The 20,716-nt window shown below is 33.9% G+C and overlaps 1 protein-coding gene across 6 annotated transcripts in view; it reads right to left on the reverse strand.

The window, feature by feature from the left end:
* LOC140450216 (phospholipid-transporting ATPase ABCA3-like) overlaps window positions 1–20,716 on the reverse strand; it is a 314,982-nt gene that overhangs the window by 169,574 nt on the left and 124,692 nt on the right. Inside the window, exon 1 of one of the 6 annotated variants that reach the window (XM_072543704.1) lies at window positions 8,176–8,333. The exons of the other annotated variants lie outside the window; for them this stretch is intronic. The gene's annotated coding sequence lies outside the window, so the exon portion shown is untranslated. Of the gene's footprint in view, window positions 1–8,175; window positions 8,334–20,716 lie in introns of those variants that run through there. 6 annotated transcript variants of the gene reach the window in all.

Genomic DNA, 20,716 nt, shown 5'->3' on the forward strand with positions numbered 1-20,716 from the left:
AATATATGAAAGGCCGTCCAGGCCTTACGCAATATCAACAATTTAATGTAATATTGTCAGTGCAAGAAAATTCTCATCAACCTACCTGTCAAATTCTGTTGCAGCAATCGATATGTCGAACGTCATTCATGTTAAAGTGGATAATTCAGGAACTTAATGAAGATGATTACTATCGTAGACAAGAATTTTGTGAATTATTGATGGATCAATGTAATCAAGGTCCGCAGTTCCTACGGAAATATGTTTTCTCAGATGAGGCCGCCTTTTCCTTAACAGGTACAGTAAATGGACAGAATTGTAGGTACTGGACACAAGAGAACCCTCACTGGACGGTAGAAGGGCACACTCAGTATCCACAGAAAGTTAACGTGTGAGCGTGAATAGTTGGTAATACAATTGTCAGACCATCGGTTCATTAAACAATAACAAGTATTTTGATTTATTTTCTTCTTCGGCCCATATTCGTCCACTGCTGGACATGGGCCTCTTCCATTTGCTGCCATTGATTTCTACTCTTGGCAATTCTCACCCACTGCTTGTCCGCGACTTGTTTGATATCATTTGCCCACCTCTTCCGTGGTCTGCCTACTCCTCGCCTGTTCTCTCTTGGTCTCCAGTTTGTTACTCTTTGTGTCCCTTTTCGGGATTATCTCGAGCAACATGTCCGACCCATTGCCACTTGAGCCTTGCTGTATGTTCTGCGACATCAGTAATCTTTGTTCTTTCACAAATGTCGATATTTCGAATCCTGTCAAAATACCTAGCATGGCTCAAACTAATACCTAGCATCGCCCTCTTCATCGCTCTTTGGGTTGTACTGAGCTGCTCTACGGTTTTCTTTGTAAAGGCCATGGTCTCCAGTCCATATGTAGTTACAGGCAAGATACATTTGTCATAAACTCTACGTTTTAGACACATTGGTATATCTTTATTCTTCAAGATAAAGCTTAACTTGCCGAAAGCTACCCAAGACAATTGTATGCGTCTTCAATTTTTAGAGCTTTTTGCTTCCAGTCGAGGTGTTTGAATACATTTTCCAATGCTAAGGTAAAAAACTTTGGTGAAATAGTATCGCCTTTTCGTCTTCATTGATTTTGATGTGGAATGTGGCTTGTTCATAAATGTTTTTAATAAGTGTAGTGTATCGTAAGGCTATTCGAGCATCCCTCAGGGCTGACAAAAAGGACCAAGTTTTAATACTATCGAAAGCCTTGTGAAAGTCAATAAATGCCATATGTAGAGTTACATTATATTCTGTGGTTTTTTCTACCAGTGTTCTGATGGTTTGTAAGTGATCGTTAGTATCAAACCCTTTTCAAAATCCCGCCTGTTCAACCGGTTGATATAAATCAAGTTTTTGTGTCATGCGGTTAATAACCAACCGCATAACATTGATTTATTTTAACATCAAATAATTCCCGCACTGGCGGCTATACCCAAATCATCAAAATCGTTAGCTACCGGACAATTCGCTATGGTACCAGCAAAATGGAGCACCACTGCATTACGCACGCATGTACGTGAATACCTAAATAATATTTTTTCTAATATATGAATTGGCAGCGAAAAGTTTCAGAGTGGCCAGCTAGATCTCCTGATCTTTTTCTTATGGAGATACCTTAAGTATAAAGTTTACGTTATAAGTTATTACGTTATCAACAGACCTAATAATGTTGATGAACTTAAAGAGAGAAATAGGACCGAAATTAATTGAATTAATGCTAATGCTGATACCCTTAATAAAGTTTTGCAAGGGTTTTAACATTTTCTTGCATATTGTCTGTTTATATTTTCATTTTTTTTTAATAAAAATAAATATACGGTTATGTGACATAAGTGACATAAGAAAAAATATGACATTCGTATACAAAAAGTATTATTCCTTTCGATAATGGTGTCAAAATAAGGTATTATCTTTTAAAAAATGTAATAATAACATCCTAACTCGCACAGTGATGACGCCATCAAAAATGTGTGTTCAGCAAAAGATGCGCAATTAAAATGTAAAGTAGACCTGTCTGATCTTTTTTTACCCAATGGTTAACTCAAGCATTTAACGAATTTATTCCAACCTGTACGTGCGCACTGTATAATCATAATGCATAAAATCCGATGTAACAAAATATTCTAATTCAAATTATACTAACTCTGTCACTAAATGTTTGAGGCGAGTAAATAAGTTTTTGTTAATATTCTACGACAGTAAATGACCGTTTTGGAGTGTCATTTTTCGTCACGACGGATTTGCTTGAAAATTTATTTTTCAAAATTTTCGGGGGCGAACAACCATTCGTCCAAAATAAGGCCGAAAATGAATAAATTGAATTTTTTAACGTCAATACCTTTTTACTTATTTTCGAGTGAAAATGATTATTAGAAGAAACACGTTTTCAGACGGTTTTTAACAAATTACGCAAAAAGTACGTTTTTAAAAAAATATATTCATATATTCTGTCTCACCTTTACTTTACAGTACAGATTCTTATGACCGACAATTTTTTTTTCGAAAAATACCTTTATGTGAATAAAATAAAAATAATTTTGTATAAAACATTTATATAATAATGTATTTAAGCGCATAAATATGCTAAATCTTAATAAATACGTAGGTACCTACATAAATAATTAAAATGTATTTAAACTGTGTATTTTACATTTCTTCTATACTCCCGTCTTCCTCACTTTCACTACCACTGTCGTCATTAAGGTTTATTATAACTGGGTCGATATTGTCAAGTAAATTATCGATATTCCACATGTTTTTCTATGCTAATTACGTGTTGCACGTAATTATTCCATTTTTGTGGAGTAACTTGAGAGCACGCTTTATCTATTAGATTTTCTACTTGTTTCTTCTTAAAGTTTTGCCACGAATCTTTTTATATCACTCCATACCAGCTCTATTGGATTTAGTTCACAGTGATATTGAGGTAATCTTAGTAATTTAATATTCTTACTTTTTGCAATTTCATCTACGATACGCTCATCATACTGCGATTTAAAATTAGCTACAACGTCCAACAGTTCAGATTTTAAGTAATCTTCTTCGAAATAAATATCCTTTGGACGCAATCACTCCTTTATTTCTTCCTTATTGTTAGAATTGTTTGGAATTCTTTCCAACTTCCTGGAGTGATATGACTATGTCTATGATTATTTTAGTTTTATCGGGAATATTTGGAAGAAGTTTAGTGTTAAACCAATTTTCGAAAAGAGGTCCATCCAGAGGACGAATGCTACTCTTTGTTCCTCCATCGTAAGTTTTATCACGCGATAATGAAGTTAGCTTGTTCTTGTATCGTCTCTTTTTTGGTTGTAATCCAAGTGCTGAGGAATTTTCTTTTCTTACAGAGTAAATTGTTTTTCGAAAAAATCGGTTTCTACTGACACTGTTTGTATTATTTTTGAAAGTGAATTATATCCTTGATTTACACGATAATTCACCATGTTGACTAAGATTTGTTTCTCCCTTAATGGCAATGCCTTTCCGTGGGAATGTTTCAGAGTAATGTTCTCCATTAATAAATTCAATCGTTATAACACAAAAAACCACAATAATAACTATAGTCGATGTGAACTTCAACGAATCAAATAAACTAACTAAAAAATGAACTAACTGAACTAACTACCAATTAATGAACTTCAACAAATAAAATAACCTAACTAAAAATTGAAGTAACTAAAATTGATTTCAAGTTTAGAATTTATACCAAATTTTATTGAGGGTGTAAACACATTAAAATGCCATTAATTTCAGGTTGGAAATCAGTCTTTAAGAATAACAGAAAACTGCAATTAGGATCCAAATTTTCCAAATAAGAAATGAGTTACTCAATACAATGTTATCAGTAATAATTATAAGCTTATTTGATATTCTTTGTTATAATTTAATTTAGGTGAACTGGCCATCAAAAATTATTATAATTTATTTATTCTCAACTGTAGGATAATATAAAACTTTACTTAAATTGGACTGACAATATATTTTATATTTTTCTTAGATTAGTTCAGAACTGCCTATACTGTCAATACATAAATTAAGAACTATAGAACAACATCCACTTTTAATGTTGGATATTCTAACATTTTTTACCAAAAAAAGTTATTACGAATATCGATTATAAAATTTCTGATTACTTTTCGAAAATGACTATCACTCACAAAAAGGAATGAAAAATATTGTTTTACTACAATGCTACTGACTGTATCGAGTTAGTTTTAATTTAACATTTTTAGGGCCCTACATTTTTAGGACCCTGGTAATGTTCGATTGAAAATACTTCGATTGAAAAGTATTTATGAAGTATGTGGACACAGTAGAAGCAGAGTTGTGGCATGAAAAGAAGGTTCTTATTTGTCAAATTCCAATATGAATATTTCAACGTGAAATAACTAAAAAACGAAACACTTTTGGAGAAAAATCATAAAAACTTTTTTAAAGCGTTTCAAAAAAGCTTTATTTTTGTTTTTTACAAAAGGATTTAGCATTAAACCTAAGCGAGTCTATTTTTTTTTTGGCGAAAAAAATCCACAAAAAATCGATTACCACCCCAAATTAAATTATTCGTTATCGCTTACAGTTTACTTTATTTATGTATTGTTTATATTATTAGTAAGTTCAAAAGGTTCAAAGTGCTTATTTTTCAAGTGTTTTGCCCACTGTTAGTGACCTTATAAGGTATACAGGGATGAGTGCCTTAAGAACCGGCAAAATAACGCAAAAGATAGAAAACATAATACGTTGTGAAATAAAAGAGATGCAAGTAGTAGAGGTGAGAAATTATCGATATAAACCTATAATTTACTTTACATTACATTAGATCTATCGAAAGTTTCCCACCTTTAGACGTTAGCTTATGAGCTGGTTGACTTCAGTCATAGTAATACGTATCACGTAATGTGAGTAAAAACAGTTGAAGTATGAGTATGTTTTTATCCAAAATTAAAGTATTGATCAATAATAAACTGTGATTTGAGACGTCGCATACACTCTTCTCAATACAGAATTATCATAGCTTGTTATTCTGTATTCGCCAACACAGAATTAATTATCAAATTACTACTAATTAAACGGTTTACTTAAGCTTTGCTTTATTGCCTTCAATCAGTTTTTACTTTATGCGAAATTTAAAAAATGGTAATGTTCGACGTCATACTTGTAATATTATGACTAAAGTCAACTAGCTCATAAGCTAACGTCTAAAGGTGGGAAACTATCGATAGTCCTAATGTAATCTAATGTAATGTAAATTAGAGGTTTCTATCGATAATTTCCCACCTCTACTACTTTCATCTCTTTTTATTTCACAACGTATTATGTTTTCTATCTTTTGCGTTATTTTGCCTGTTCTTAATGCACTCATCACTGTATATTATATGTGCGATGTGATTTACAAGAACAAAACTCCGAAACAGCCACCTATAACCGAAGTTCACACTGTAGTTTGTCAACGCATCGAAAAGATCTGGGCTTTGGCTTCAATTCCAACTGTAAGCTCAAAACGCATTAAGGACCTTCTTAACAGGTATTATGATCAATATATTAAATTAATTCGATATCCAAAATCAAAAAGCTCTGATACATATACAGAAAAAGTGGAGGCTTTGACATTTAAGTGCTTATATATATATATATATATATATATATATATATATATATATATATATATATATATATATATATTTGCATTAAGTGCTTATTTTTGACAAAACAAATGGTTTTAAAATAAATGAAAAATTTTGCAATTTTGCAAAAAATGCCTTGTTTTAAAATACGTAGGCAGTGAGAGAAAAAATCCCTATATTGTCTTATTTTTTTATTTAGTTATGTTCTATTTTACGAACCAGTTATACTGTAACGGATAAAAACCAAAAAATATATACACGGGGTGTGTGATGGCCGTATACTCCTGGGAGTGCACACCCCACCAATTGCTACTTTTTTCTATTAGAATTTCACCTTAATCTTTACTAACAACCCTCTGTTACAGCAGTTATGCCAACTACGCAACCGCATCAAGTGAATTCTGAGGCACAAACATAAAGACGAATATAAACATAAACACGAACATAATCGTAAGGATACAGAAAGAAAGATAAAGAAACATAGACAAATATAAAGATTGCCCCTCAGGCAAAGCAGTCCCACAGGCAGGTCAAAGGACCTCTGTAGTCGCGAAACCTGAGCATCGAGGTCACCTGCGACAAGCGTGAGCTCGGTGGCCAGACCCTTCGGGCACTCAGCCGGCGAGGAGAATAAAATTTATTTTGTCAATTCGGCGCCTGACTAATCTAGCACAAAAAAATCCGTACATCTGTCCGGAACACTCTTGTAAAGTCTTGAACACACACTTTTTGGGACACAAGTCCAAAATCAAGTCAAATTAGGTGGCCTAACCACACAAGGTAATACTGAGAATATCCCATTAGTCATTACCCAGGGCATCAAAAGTAACGCTCAGTACCAAAGGTTCCTTATTCGTTATGTCCTGCGATGGAAAGGGGTGGTTGGTTATAGCTTGGGGGTCAGATATGTACTACTCCATTATGGAGTGTGAACGGTTCGATCCTCGGATATGTGGGTCTCACTGATCTATTAGAACACACATGCCACTCGAAGCTGGGGTTCGTTGTTGTTATTTTTTTTTAAATAACTTATAATAACTTACTAATAAAAGTATTAGTTACACAGAAAATCGCAAAGAGTAAAAAAATGTAGGTTTTACCTTTTTGAACAATTTTGTTTGTTTTTCTGTAAGAAGAGATACGGCTGTTCATATTATGCATACACTTGTGATTAGTTACTCGTTCAAGCCCGTTTAACTATAACTCTTTTAATAATAGGGGTTTAAAAAATCAATTTAAATGATCCTTTTACACTTAAATAACCTACAAAATGGTTTTTTTTAACATTTAATAGCTTAAAAGCTAACCTAGTTATAAATAAAAAACCAATCACTTATTTTAGTAGATATAGGAGGACAGATACATAATATGCTATTAAAGCACATACATACTTTCACCCATTCTTACAAACTAATAAGGGTTGTTTTTTAAATTGAAATAAAATAAATTCCTAGCATTTTGATTTAAAAAATTATTTTATTTATATTTTCAGTGAAACAAAAACTACAACTACTCGGGCTTTTTTCGCAAGGGGTGGTTTCTAAGGGCAGAAATTATGTAGTAAAAAATTTAAACAATAAAGAAATGTTACTTTAATGTTACTGTATAATTAAATAATTCAAAATTGCTTAGATTTACAATTATACGATTTTTTTCTAATAAGGCAGTTTTCACCCATAAAAAATAAAAGGCAACTAACGACACAAGTCCAATTTTGAAGTGGAGCGTAAGTATAATCTAAATCCAAATGTCCATGCCAATCAGTGGAGACAAGGTATTTAATGGCATTATTTTATTTATAACTATTCTAGCGAGTAAGATTTAAAGGAAAAAGTGAAGTAGAGGGTAAGAAGAACCTAAATCCAGATTTTTATGCAATTTGGTGGTGACACGGAAAATTACAGGGTATCGCCGTATTTCACATTTATTTACTGGCCTATTCACTAGACATAAAACATTTTAAAAATTATGTCCTTTTTATGCGTCCCTATATTAAATATTTTTTAAATAAAATGGTTTTTTCTTCCTCCTGTAAAAACCACTTTTTGTAGATTGGACATATTGCCTGCTCACTGTCGGCGTCGATATGAAGCAAAATTAAGTTAGATGCGTAGCAATATTGAATGGCGCTATAAGGGCTAAACACGTAATGTAGTGTCGTCCCATGAGTGCGATGATGATGATTCTGCTTATGGTGATGGTAGTGCTGAATTGGATTAAATTACTGGTAATAAGTCATTAACATATTAGCCGCTAACAGTTGCCATATTGCCTTTGATAACGTTTGCCGCAACTGTATACCTCCAATAATAAACAGTTCCAGACAACACTTTATAAACACGAAAACGAATTATTATAAACATGTTCTGTGAAAGTCTATAATCGTTTATATTAATAATATTGATTTGAACAGCAAAAATATTAATCATTTCGTCTTAAGTTGTTGCCAAATAGTTTCGTTTTAAAAATAACATCATAAAAGCGAGATATTTTAATGATATAGAACCATTTGTAAAGTATCCGAAATTATATTGTAAATGTTTAAATTACCTTTATTTTAGTAAGCGTTATTAGGGTAATTTGATCAGTTTTTTGCACTCACTACACTTCACGAAAAAAACTGGACTAAATATCTTATTACTATTATCGATTGAAATATTTTGTAGATCAGATCAGCTCGCTAGATAAACCACTGATAAATGATAACAAACGAGAATATTTCGTCTGTCATATTTTAGTAATTGATTTCAACGCAAATTCTGAATAAAAATATTAATCTTCCACTTCTTCTAATCAGACATTTGCAATCCAAAAATTACAATGTTATAAAAAGTAAGCAATTAAATTTAATTTTTGAACGCGACTTTTATTTTAACATGATTTAGAGTATGTACAATACAATGTACATGTACATACATAGCAGCAGTCTAATTCGAAATCGATGCATGGACAAATAAGACATATGAAGATTTTTTTCTTATACTTAGGTACAAAAATTATTTTGTATATTTATACTCCATAGCAGTATATACTTCGAAAAAATTCGGATGTAACTTATCGTCTCTTTAAATCCATCGAAATTTCGTTACTTCATGTGAAGAAATTTCTGGGAAATAGCCTAACTCAAACCTAACTTTAATGCCGATTTAGAGGGAGCGATTAATCTATAGGTGTGTGTTTTTCAACAGTTAAATTGTACCTAGGGGTTTAAATGTTTAAACGATAGGAAGAAGAAAGAGAGGCAGACCCCGAAGATCTTTCAGAGATGAGGTGGACGAAGCAATGAGTAGAAGAAACCTACTGGAAGGGGACTGGCTAAACAGGAAAAATTGGAGAAAACGGTTGAGTGAAGGAATACAGTGAAAACTGTGGAAATCCTTGTATATGTATGGGTTTAAATGTGATACTGATAATCAAAATATGACGCTTTTCTGTTAGCGTCCCTAGCCTCTCCTACTCAATTTCGACTCTCACCTTCACGCGGTAATCTGAGCAACTCTGTGGAAGATTGTGGTAACCAACCCAGTGGAAATCAGAGTCACGGTAGACGAGAGCGGGAGAAATGATCCTTCAAAGATTAGAAGGTTAGGCAAAAGGTTAATGACCTCTTCCCTTAAAAAAACTCATTGTTATTAAAGCACAAAGAAGAAAAGCCGTACTGTTTAATTCACGACGACATAGCAAACGACAAACAAGAAACAATTTACGGATCTGCACATGGAACATACGAACTCTTTATGATAGTTTTAACACATTAAGTGGATAAAATAAAAGCCGATGTAATAGCGATTTAAGAGATGAGATGGACTGGTTTAGGAGTTATTGAGAGAAAAGACTATAATGTATACTATAGCGGAGATATCAGCCGACACGAGTTTTGCAGTGGTTTTCTAAACAGTAAAAAAGCAAAGCAATTAGTCCTTTAAACTCATAAATAACAGAATATGTTATCTACGTCCTAAAGAAAAAATTCTTGAATTAAAGCTGACTTAGTGTACACGCACCCACGGAAAAAAAGAAAGACGAAGATTAATTCTACGATACCTTAGACAAAGAATATGATCGATGTCTACGTCATAATGTGAAAATAATTGCTTGGGACGTTAATGCAAAAATTGTCAAAGAACAATTTTTCAGCCAACCATATATTATGAGAGCTTGCACGAAGAGTCACATGATAACGGGTTGAGACTAATAAACTTTGCAAGCACCAACATATGATAGTAGGAAGGACAAGATTCCCCCATAAAATAATACACAAAGGAACATAAAAATTCCCTGACAAGGAAAACGTTAACCAGGTAGATCACATCCTAATAGATGCAAGGTTATCTTCACCTCATGGATGTCAGAAGTTCTTCTTCAGGTTTCTTTTCCTATCGCAGGTTGAAAATCATCATCGCTATTTTAATTTTATTGGCCGCGCTTCTGAATAATTCTAATAAGCTGCAACCGAACCACTCTCTCAAATTTCTTAGCCAGGATATTTTGCGTCGTCCTGGGTTTCTCTTCCCTTGTATAAATTATGTATGTCAGAAGTTATCGAGGTCCAAACATAAATAGCGACTACTTTCTTTAGCAAAAGAATTTCAAACCTAAAGAAGGATAAACATATGAAACAAGACAGAATTTATGTTGATAAAGATTATGTTTGATTATAAGAGATAACTTCATGAGGAAATAGAGAGTCTGGAAGCAGAGGAATATATGGAGGAATTGTGGACAAAATATAGAAATATAATAACCGAAAAGGCATCGGAAATATTGGAAAACACCAAATCAGTTAGACAAAACGAATGGTTTGACGAGAAGTGCCAAGAAGCAACAGGAAACAAAAATAAAGCATACTTAAACACAAACTAAGCTAGATGCACAAGAAGAGCAAAGGGGGAATATCGGACTCTAAGAAGAAAAAAAAGTTTACATTGAAGAAAAAATGCAATTTGAAGAAAAGCAATAAAGAGTTTAAGCCAAGAATAGGGAGCTGTAAGGATGAAGAAGGAAATATCCTAAGTGATACAGCCTCAATCTTGAACCGATGGGCTGAATTTTTCGACGCAAAATTTAACGGCCATTATATCGAAGAAGCAGATAACACCGTAGCAGATCAAAATGATTGGAATGTATTTAACTTAAACGGTAGACCACCCACCAATGAAGAGATTGCCCAAGTCACTTAAAAGCTTAAAAATATTAAAGCACCAGGAACTGATCAAATTTGTAGTGAGCTCTATAAGAATGGTAGCGAAGTTCTTCTACAAGTACTACATAAACTTTGACTTTTTGTCTGGCAAAATGAGACCATGCCCTGTGAATGGTCTCAAGGGGTGATAAGTCCGTTACATATATAAGACGATCAGCTCTAGTGTGAGAACTACAGAGGTATAACCCTGTTAAAAACTGCTTACAAAATACTAGCAAATATTCTCTACGAAAGGCTACAAGTTTACACAGTTGGTATAATCCTATGTATATCCGATATATAATCCATCACCTATTCGTCTACTTTAAGGCCACATACGACAGTGTCAAGAGAACAGTACTATACCAATTAATACGTAAGTTTGGTATACCAGAAAAACTTATCCGATTAACGAGAATGACAATGCCTAGCTTAAAAACCAGCATTAGGATACAGGGAGAAAATTCTCGATGAACTCAGACAAGGGAATGCCCTGGCTTGCCTCCTATTTAACATTTACTTCAAAAAGGCAGTCCAAAACACACGAATTAGAGACGGCGGTAGTATTTACAATTGATCGATGCAAATCTTAGCATACGCTAATGACATTGACATAATAGAGCGTAGCAAGCGAGATGTTGAGCAATATTTTCTAAAATTGGAAACTGCGGTAAAACAGGTCGGTCTAGTCATAAACGAAGACAAAACCAAGTATATGCTGGGTATTAAGGATCCTATAGCAAATGAGGAATGGGAAACAGCACTTGGAAGTCATATATTTGAACGTGTTGACAGCTTCACATACCTTGGATCGCTAGTGACTACTATTAATAAAACAAGCGAAGAAATTAAAAAACGAATAAACCGTACAAATATGGCATAATATGGACTTCGAAAACAATTTCACTCAAGAAATATATGAAAAAACTAAAATTATTATGTACAAAACACTGCTGAGGCCGGTCCTCACACACGGGGGGAAACATGGACTCTAACGCAGAAGGATAAAAGACTTCTGGGAACATTCGAGCATAAGATACTTCGCAAAATGTTTGAAGCTATAAACGATCAAGGGCAGTGGCGCAAAAAATTTAATTTCGAATAATACAAACTCTTTAATGAACCAGATTTCGTAACCGTCATTAGAACACAACGGCTTAAATGGGCCTGACACATAATACCAATGCCTAACAATATGATTACAAAAAAGCTAACGACAGGAACACCTATAGGAAGATGAAGCAGAGGCCGACCGCAAATTAGGTGGTTAGATGGAGTTGAGATCGGGACACTAGAGATCAGAAGATCGCAACGTGTTGCCAGAAACCGAACAGAATGGCGACTAATATTAGAGAAGGCCAGGATCCACAGTGTAAGAATAAAAAAAAATTGTAAATCATCATCACTCATTTGCTTAAAAGCCAAATATACTTATTTTGAAAAACAAATGGATGTAGTACCACATCCACTTCCAATAAAAAAAAATTATTTTTCATTTAACATTTCAATTTATTTACATTCTATAATATAATTACAATAAATAGATTGTCTGACAATGTTTAACAATATAAATATTATTCAAGAAAAAACAAAGTCTTGTAGAAAATTGTCCATTGACAATTTCCTGTGTATTTTTGGCACTGGAATAGTATAACGTATCTCTTAGGGTTTGGTTGGGCTTCTAATTCTAAAATATATTGGGCTTCTGCGACTAGTTTATAGTTAATAGGTCGACTGGGGTCTTTCGTTTGAGCCTTCATCCGATTGGTTGTGTCACTAAATTTTGAGCTAGATTATTGGGGTGGCTTGTTAGTGTCTGTTCATATCGTTGGCAGAGTTTGACGAATTCTTCGTTGGCAGTTGTCATTTTGAGGTCTTGTGCCATCGTCTTGTTTGGAAAGTACCACGGAGCATTAGCTACCATTCAGAAGACTTTCGATTGGAATCTTTTAATAATGTCGATACTGGATCTAGCTGCTGTTCCCCATAGCTTAATTCCGTAGCTCCATGAGAAGAGATTATTGCTGTTTCGTCCGACGGCAAACCTTGAGAGAATTCATATATAATTGGGTAAAGTCTAGTATACTCATCGCGATGTTTTACAAGGTAATGGCTGTCTTGCAGGTAGATCCTTAAGAGCTGAAAGTTATTGTTTGGGGGAAAAAATTTTGATTTTGTATTAAAGCTCATTATGCCAGACTTTGGGAAATACCTGAAAGATCTCTAAAGAAATTCCGGAGCAATATTTTCTGTTTTACAATGAATGGCGTATTTTCGGGTAAACCCGGTGAATGTTTAGTGGTAGCGTCCTGTGGCCTAAACCTAAACTAGTGATGAGGTATTATTTATTTGTCAATTAACATTGGCTCTATTCTGGATAACAGCAGTTTTTTCAATATTTTATACATAGTAGAGAGCAGGCTAATAGGTCTTTAGGACTTTATTTCCTCCAAGGATTTTCCGGGTTTTGGAAATAATAGTATTTGGGCTAATTTCCAAACTAGAGGAAAATGTCCTTAATACGTCATTATATAATTGTGTTAAATAAAGTCTGACTTTTCTTGGTAATTTCTTTAAAATTCTTAAAGTAATTAGGTCATAACCTGAGGACTTTTTGGGGTTTAATTTAGTGTAAATGATATCAGTTGAATTCGTTTCTTGTAAATTTGTTGTTGGAGTTTAAAGTTGATAAACAGATTCTAGATAAATTTGTATTTCATTATCTATATTAATATTTTCATCTGCAGGAGAAGGCTGAAAACCGACGGCTTTCTCTTTATTAATTTTTGCCCATGCGAGATTTTCAGTGAGGCTTGGAGGGTTTGAACATTAAGTACGTTCTATTTGCCTGGTTGCTTTTCAGAGTGAATACTCGGAGTCTTCTGTAGGCAAAAGATGTCTGAGATAAGAATATTAACCAGTGTTTTTTTAGTTATTTAATAACACTTTTGGACGCCTTGAAAGGCTGGATAGAATAAGAAAAGAAAATAATGTGATAATACAGAGAATGACAATAGAAACTGGCGATAGACGAATACTAAAAGAAGTAATAGGAAGTTTTATGACAAAAGAGCTGAATATCACCGTTAATATAGAAGAAGCAGTGAGACTAGGAGATAAAACATGTTTAGTCAGACTGCCAAACAAAGAAGAAGAAACAAAAATTATGGAAAACAAAAGTAAACTTAAAGAAGTGAAAAAAGAAAAAAGATAATATAAACAATGATCTAACGACAAAGGAATTACAAATACAGAAGGAAATACGAAGAATAGCAAAAGATGAAATAAAGAAAGGTAAACGTGTCCAAATTAAAGCCAACAAACTTTTAATAGATGGTCTAGAAAGGAGATGGAATAGAAACACCAACCAGCTGGAGGACCATCATGGAGGTGGTTCAAAAAACTAGCAAGGGATGAGAGGATGCATTATTCGTTGACGGACGAGGCAAAGAAACAGGAAATGCCTGCAGATAAACTCGGGTACAACAAAAGTGAAATAAAGAAAGATAGACAAGAAAACAAAAATAAAAGATGAAGACAACAGAACAAAAAAAAATAAAGAGTTAAAAATAAACACATGGAACATAAGAACTATGCTAGCTCCAGGAAAAATGCTAGAAATAGGAAAAGAACTCAAAAAGTATAAAATAGATATTGCAGCACTGCAAGAATTACGCTGAGAGGAACAGGGACAGATTGATAAACAAGACTTTACAATGTTATATTCAGGAGGAAAGAAGCAAGGGCAAAAAGGCGTGGGATTCATGATAATAAGGCACCTAAGAGAGAAAATAATAAATTTCAAGCCAATATGCTAAAGGATGCCCTATGTTAAAGTCAACAGCAAACCATTTAATATATCAGTCTTGAATTTATACGCCCCCACAGCAACAAGCAATGCAGACGAAAAGGAAATCTTTTATGATAGGGTCGAAGAGGAGATAGAAAAAATACCCGAAGAAGATGTCATATTTGTACTAGGAGACCTCAACGCCCAGATTAAAAAAGAGGACTTTTTACAACAAACTGCAGAAAAGCATACAATACACGAAAACATGAATGACAATGGGCAAAGACTATGTAACCTAGCAACAAGAACAAATTTGTTAATAAGCTCAACAAAATTTGAACACCCTAAAATACATAAGGTAACATGGAGGTCACCAGATCAGAAAACATATAGTCAAATTAATCACATAATGATTAATAAACGAAAACAATCGTCAATAAAAGATGTAAGAACGTTCAGAGGTGCGTGTGCAGATTTAGACCACTACATGGTCACAGCCACTATAAGACAAAAAGTTAAAAATGAAACAAAATAAAAAACCAACATAAAAAGTGGAATGTCAATAAAATAAGTAATGCAGAAGTAAGAAAAAAATATGAAGAGGCAGTAACAGTTCAAATAAAAGAGAAATATAAAGCAGAAGATATAAACACAGAATGGAAGACGATCAAAAAATCAGTAGAAGAAGGTTCAAATATGCAGATAGGTAAAAGTCAGGCTAAAACAAAAAACGGATGCTATAACCAAGAATGTAGAGAAATAACAGGAACAAAAGTGCAAGCCAGAAATAAATGGCTAAGAACAGATAAAAAAGAAGACAGAGAAGAATATGAAAAATTAAGAAGGAATGCTAAGAAAGTAATAAGGCAAAATAAAAGAAGATGGGTAGACAAAAAAATGCAGGAAATAGAGCAGGAAAGTACAAATAGAAATACGAAAAGTTTTTACAAAAAGGTTAAAGAACAAAAAAAAATACAAGGGCAAAACAAACGGAATAAAAAATAGAGAGGGAATAGTGATAATAGAGGACCAAGAATACAAGCAAGTATGGAGAGATTACGACAGAGAGCTTTTGACGAAGGAAACAACAGAAGAAGAAATGCATAACGAGGAGGAAACGGTGCACGAAGAAGAAGCAGATGAAGTACACATCGAAATTTCAAAAGAACCAACATTAGGGAATTGGATGAAGTAATACAGAGAAGCAAAAATGGAAAAGCCCCTGGTAAAGATGGAATTAATATGGAACTAATAAAATATGGAGGAAGGGAAGTAAGAGGAAAAATACTGGCACTATTGAAAAAATATATGGAAAGAAGAGAAAATGCCAGGGGCCTGGGACGTAGGGCAGATCATAACAGTACATAAAGAGGGAGACCAAGAAATCTGTGAAAATTATAGAGGAATAACGTTACTAAACACAACGTATAAAATATTGACATCAATAATAAAAAAGAGGTTATCAAAGATCACAAAGAAGACAGTAGGACAGTACCAATGTGGATTCACAGAAGGAAGATCCACAATAGATGCAATACACACAATAAAACGAGTATAAATTAGAATTGGAAATGTTATTCATATACTTCAAACAGGCATTTGATTCAATTAAAAGGAACGGATTAATGATAGCACTTAAAAAATTACAAATTCCAAACAAACTCAGAAAACTAAGAGAAATGACAATGAGAAATACAAAAATAAGCATAAAGACACAAAGAGGAGAGACAGGAATTTAGTATAAATAAAGGGATAAAACACGGAGATGCCTTATCAACAACTCTATTTAATCTAGCATTAGAATATGTACTACGAAATATAAATGAAGGAAATCTCAGAACAAGAGGTGGTCAAATAATTGCATATGGAGACGATATTGGTATTATTGCAAAAAACAGTAAAATAATGAAAGAAATGCTAGAAGAAATAAGAGAGAAAGAGAAGGTAATGGGGCTAAAATTAAATCAAAAAAAGACAAAAATATTAAGATTATGGCAAAAATCAATCAAAATAGGAAGTTCTAAATTTGAGTTCTGAATAGCAGAGAGAAAGATTATGAGAACCATACTAGGATCAATCAGAACAGAGCAAAATTAATATAGAAGCAGAACAAATGCAGAAATTAAGGAAGAACTTAAGGAAGACATCGTAACTAAAATAAAGCAATGCAGAGTTAGATTTGTTAGGTCACATTTGGCGAGCAGGCGATGAGGCAGTGACATACGCCATGATATAGTGGAATCCAGGAGGAAGAAAGAGAGGGGCGGAAGACCGAGATGTGGGCAGAATACTTTGAGGAACTGCTAAATATTATCTGAGTTGAGAAGAAACTATAAGTGGCTTAATAAACTGGAGCTGTAAGACCTTGATATTATAGAACTCTAAGCCTTATTAAACATATTATAATACAGCTTTGCTTACAATTCAAATATTAAGGACATTTAGTGTTTGTTTGCAACAGACTTCAGCGGGTGTAATGTATTTCATTATGTGGTGTCTCGGGAAAGGATGCTAATTATTTTAAGATGTCTAGCTTTTAACAACCCCGAAGATCAAGTGGCAAAACCGGAAAATGATCCTGCTGCAGCAATATCACAGATTTTTAATTAATTTTTGTAACTAATTGTCATAAACAGTACTATATTGGTGTTCAATTTTCATATGCGAAAAATCATGTCATTTTTTCGCTGTATTATTAACTATCCTTCTACCACAATTTTACAATCATAACGTTAGTCCAACCCTTGATAACCCTTCCTACTCACATTTCAACCCCACTCCATTAAAAATACAGACAGTTTTAAAATAGCAAACAAGAAAGACACTCTTGCCTGTTACCTATCGCTTGGGACAGACGTATCTCTCTTGCCTGTTACCTCTCGCTTGGTACAGACGTATCCCTCTTTGTCTTCACTAACTCTCTCGCTTATAGTTACGCGAAAAATACCGCAAATACTGTTTCAAATCGTGTACAGACGCAAATGTGTCATATCTCGTGATCTCAGTGTTAGTACCGCGAGACACGTGTTCAGAATCCGGTACCCAGACAGTTTCCCTGTATGAAGAACAACCGCGACTGAAAGCCTGTATATACCGCGAGTGTGTGTGTGCAGCAGAAGAGTTAGTAAGACTTTGTATAAACTTAATTTACTATTCTCTGTATAACCCTTTACTACATATCCTAATTTATTTAAATCAGCCCTATGTAATACAGTCCTCATTAACTGAAATTATATTCATAATTTCACATATGTACACCCTCTTTGTACATATTGTGATCTATTCGAGCCAGATGTAAATCATAATCTCTCTCTCACTCTCTATCTCTTTGTCTCACATCTTGATTCTACATAGTTTGTCATACTTTTGAGTTGATCTAATTCGGTTCAGATAAATCTTATCTATGCTGTAATATTCATTAGATTTGGTCCTTCGAAGTTATATATTTCGATATATGTGTATATGTTCTTTGATATATATGTATATACGTATGTATTGATAAATCGATATATTGAGAGATCATTGTTTAATAATTCTTCTCTGTGTAAATTCCAATTTTATGATTCTATTGTTCAAGAACGTTAGAAAGTCAGGTAAAATTACCCATTGATAGATACCACAAATACTGTTTTAAATCGTGTACAGACGCAAATCTTCTATATCTCGTGATCACAGTGTTAGTACCGCGAGACTCTGTTCAGAATCCGGTACCCAGACAGATTTCCCGTATGAAGAACAACCGCGACTGAAAGCCTGTAAATACCGCGAGTATGTGTGTGCAGCAGAAGAATTGGTAAGATTTTGTATAAACTTAATTTGCTATTGTCTGTATAATCCTTTACTTCTTCTTATGGTGCCTATCCGTTACGGATGTTAAACACTAACATGGCTATTCTGACTTTGTTGACTGCTGCCCTGAAAAGTCCGGTAGTGGTTAAGTTAAACCATTTTCGGTTATGCAGCCAGGATATTCTTCTTCGTCCTGGACCTCTTTTCCCATGCACTTTACCTTGAAGTATGGTCTGAAGTAGGTTGTATCGTTGTTCATTGCGCATTATATGGCCCAGGTATTCTAGTTTGCGGCGTTTTGTGGTTATGACTAGTTCGCGCTCTTTACCCATTCTATGTAATACTTCTTCGTTGGTAACTCTGTCTATCCAAGAAATCCTTAACATGGGTCTATAGCACCACATCTCAAATTCTTCGAGCCTCTTCAGTGATGCTTCAGTTAAGGTCCATGACTCCACGCCATATAAAAGAACGGAGAATACGTAGCATTTTAGTAAACGAACTTTTATTTCCAATTTTATATCGTGGCTATTAAAGATTTTTTTCATTTTGACGAAAGCTGATCTTGCCTTCTCGATCCTTATCTTAATTTCCGTCGATTGGTCCCACTGTTCATTTAAGTTTGCACCCAGATAACAAAAGTTGGTGATTTGTGTTATAGGTTGTTGGTTAACTAGTAATTGACCAGGTGGTATCCTATTTTTGCTTATAACCATGTATTTGGTTTTTTTGATGTTAAAATCAAGCCCAAACCTGCTACTTACTTCTGTCACCCTGGAGACAAGAGTCTGTTTGTAGACCTTTAATGCTGTCTGCAAAAATGACAGTATCATCAGCGTATCTTATGTTGTTCAATCGTTCTCCGTTTATAAATATTTCCTCGTCTATGTCCGTTAGCGCTAGGTTCATAATGTGCTCTGAATAGGCATTGAACAATAATGGGGACAATATACATCCCTGTCGCACACCTCTTTTTATCTTTATGTCGTCTGTTAACTGATCCCCAACTCTAACAGCTGCAGTTTGTTCGTAATAGATATTGTTTATTATACGGCGATCTCTGCTGTCTAGACCAATTGAATTTAATATTTTCATCAGTTCGTCATATTTTATTCTATCGAACGCTTTCTGGTAATCAACAAAACAGACAAATATATCACAATTCACGTCTCTACATCTTTGAAAGAGAACTTGTATTGCGAAAAGTGCCTCTCGAGTACCCAATGCATCCCTGAAGCCGAATTGTGTGTTTGTCATGTGTTCTTCACACTTTTTATATATTCTTTTATGTATAATTTTTAAAAAAGTTTTCAGGAGATGGCTCATAAGGCTTATTATTCGATAATCTTCACATTTTTTGGCATTGGGTTTTTTAGGGATAAAAGTTGATCTTAGCCACTGTTGGGGTATTTTTCCACTTTGGTATATATTGTTGAAGATCGAGATAAGTCTTTTTACTTCGTCTTTATCAATAATTTTCAAAAATTCTGAGTAGAACTCGTCTAGTCCTGCGGCTTTTTCCTCCTTAATGTTGTTTATAGCAGCTTCTACTTCCGCTTCGAGAATAGGTGGTCTGGTATCGTCATTTTTATTTTGTGTGATGGTGACATTCCTATCGTCTTCAAATGTTGTTGTCACATAGTTCATCCATGTTGTTTTGTTTCTTCAATATCAACTATTGGATTTCCTTGAGCGTCTGTTAAGTGTCCCGGCCTTTTTGATTTATAGATGCCTGCTGCTTTTTTGATCTTTTTGTGGAGGTTAAGCGAATCGTGTTTACGTTCCAATATCTCGATTTGTTCACACTGTTCTTCCAGATTTCTATTTTTAGCTTCTCTGACAGCTTTTTTTATCTCTTTGTCTAGAAATTGATATGCAACGTAGTCTTTCCGCTTGGATTCTCTTCTTCTGTCCATCATCTGTAATATACCGTCGGTCATCCATGGTTTTTTCATTAATCCTTTACTATATATCCTAATTTATTTGAACCAGCCCTATGTAATACAGTCCTCATTAACTGAAATTATATTCATAATTTCACATATTTTGTTTCACATATGTACACCCTTTTTGTACAATTGGTTAATACACCTGTATTGATGAGATGCTAATAGGTTTAAGAGGTCGTGTAAAGTTTAGCATTAACATGTCAAATAAACCCAAAAAGTATGGTCTGAAGGTCTTGATTCTTACTGATGCCCGTACTCATACTCATTACTTTTTCAATGGATAGATTTATACCGATAAAGACAGTCATGGCAAATAATTAACAGATGAAGAAACATATTTAATTGTAAATTAAATCGTATGTTCCAAAAAAAAAGCAAGGC

Source organism: Diabrotica undecimpunctata, chromosome 9, assembly GCF_040954645.1.
Source record: "Diabrotica undecimpunctata isolate CICGRU chromosome 9, icDiaUnde3, whole genome shotgun sequence".
NCBI classification, from domain to species: Eukaryota; Metazoa; Arthropoda; class Insecta; order Coleoptera; family Chrysomelidae; genus Diabrotica; species Diabrotica undecimpunctata.